This window comes from Elaeis guineensis, chromosome 12 (genome assembly GCF_000442705.2).
Source record: "Elaeis guineensis isolate ETL-2024a chromosome 12, EG11, whole genome shotgun sequence".
NCBI lineage: Eukaryota > Viridiplantae > Streptophyta > Magnoliopsida > Arecales > Arecaceae > Elaeis > Elaeis guineensis.
The window spans coordinates 3,317,783-3,319,905 of NC_026004.2; the positions used below are offsets into that span (position 1 = coordinate 3,317,783).

At 46.9% G+C, this 2,123-nt stretch overlaps 1 pseudogene; it reads left to right on the forward strand.

Annotated features, from left to right (window-relative positions):
- The first annotated feature begins 246 nt into the window (after positions 1–246).
- Positions 247–1,895, forward strand: LOC140852932 (uncharacterized; annotated as a pseudogene).
- Positions 1,896–2,123: the final 228 nt, after the last annotated feature.

Consider the following 2,123-nt stretch of genomic DNA (forward strand, 5'->3'; position numbering starts at 1 on the left):
TGGTGGTTGGTCCTTGGGCTAGGTGAGCATAGAGACTAGCTAGGTATGGATATCCAATCCAAAGGCATGAATGAAAGTGGTCTTGGCCCTTGCAAATTAGGACAGCTCAACCAAGTTTACCGCTACTCAAAATAAACATGTCAGCGTTCTCTTAGGTGGGGGTGATAAAATACTCTGCCTTGCTTGTGGAGAACATGATCACGGCCAGCTCTCAGCAGACCCACTCACCTCTCCACTCATGATACGATGTCTTCTGAGACCCAAGCAAACCACCTATGCTCGAGAGCGCAGCGTGAATTAGATTACTCCAAACTTGGTTCCCCTTTTTCTTCCAGCCAATCCAACTGCGGCATTCCTCAGCATCCATCACCTACATTGCGAGACATATCATGCCACTCCAATGATCACCACCTCACCCTCTCTTCCATCCGAGCTGCTCTTAAGCGCCACCTCTCCATCAACCTTTCAGCCCCAAGATGATGGACAGGACCCAACATGGAGCTCTGCTTCTGGAAGAGCTCGATCTCCTGCACAAAGCGAGGAATCCTCCCGAGCCCACGAACCGAAGGAATGTGTTCGGTAATTGGAAGTGGAAAGTACTCAACTTCCTCGACGACATGAGGAGGCGACGATCGCGGTGCGTGGTGTGCCTCCAGGTCCATCACGTCGGTGGCCTGCCATCAGCCATGGACGGCCGGGTTTTGGTTGTTGGATGGAAGACTAAAGGGTGCAAGGGAGAGCACACACTCCCAGTTCATGTCTGCCAAGGAATTGCCAGCTTCGATGAGATATTCTTGCATTATTGCAGCACCGACGTCCGATCCATCTTGAAGAATTTCACCATATGGGTGTCTTTGGTCGATGCAGCTGATTGTGATCTTGGCACGTTTCATGTCGATCTTAGTGAGTTGGCAATGGTTGAAAATTTGAATTCCAATTTTGGTGGGAAGAGCATGAGCTTTGTTCTCGGAGGGATGGCCAGTGGCGGGGCACTAAACCTCAGTGTGTACTGTAGGATGTTGGAAGAAGCTCAAGATAATATTGTTGGTACGTTGGTAGCTTCATTAGGTTTGTTTTCGTTTATATGTTCTGATATCATGCACGCTTTGCTTAAGCTTTTGTAACGTGTGCAGGGCAAAAGCAAAACAAAAGCAAGTTCTTTGGATGCCTCCCGGATCTTGGTTGCCTCCGGAGCCGGTCGGTGACTGTTTCTGCAAGAAGAATCCCCTCGCTCCGATCTGAGCGTGGCTTCATCACGATCGAGAACTCGATGGAGGAGTGCCTTCCGTCTGATGAGGAAGATGGTGGCTTCATAACCATCGAGAAAGGAACCGTTTGTGCTCGCTCACGGCGACCGCCTTCTGATCATCTGGTGAACACTGATGATGAAAGCGGTGGGCTTGAAGACGAGAAGTCATGCCTGGTGATGGAACTCAACGACGAATTCGATGTAGAGAAAGTGGAGGATGAGTTCCTTAGAATGCTGGAAGAGAAGTATTGGAAGGGAAAGGATCAAGGTGAGGTGTGGAAGAGGGGAGTGGAAGGGGGTTTGAGTCTGAGCTTAGATTTGAACTTGGATTTGGATTTGGATTTGTTGATAAAGGAAGCGGAGATAGAGCTCACAAAGGCAGCACAGTTGTGGAAGAGTAGAGCGGGGGCAGCCCTCCTAGAGAAAGAAGAGTATGAGGAGCTGCTGAAGAGATGGGGATCAAACGAGAATTCTGCTTCAGGGTGCTCTGAGGGTTATGGGTTCGGTAGTCCCATCTAGTGTGAAAATTCATCACTGTTGCATTGTGAACTAATAAGCATATCACCTGCTTTTGTCCAAACCTTTCATTTGTGGTTGATATATTAGAAAAGGCATTCTATGTCTCCCAATTGGGTTATCTAGCTTATTTCCTCCTAAAGTATTACATTAACTTGAAATAACTTATGCATCAAATATGATGAAAGAAATTGCTTTTTTTTTGGAGAGGTTACAGGCCGATGCTCACACTGATCTAGCATGAGAACATTCCAAAAGATCAAAAAAACAAAATATCCTACAATGAAGTTGCTTAAATATCAAACAATTGCGTATACAAAAGACTAACAATGTGTGATCTTACTCATCAGAGGGACGA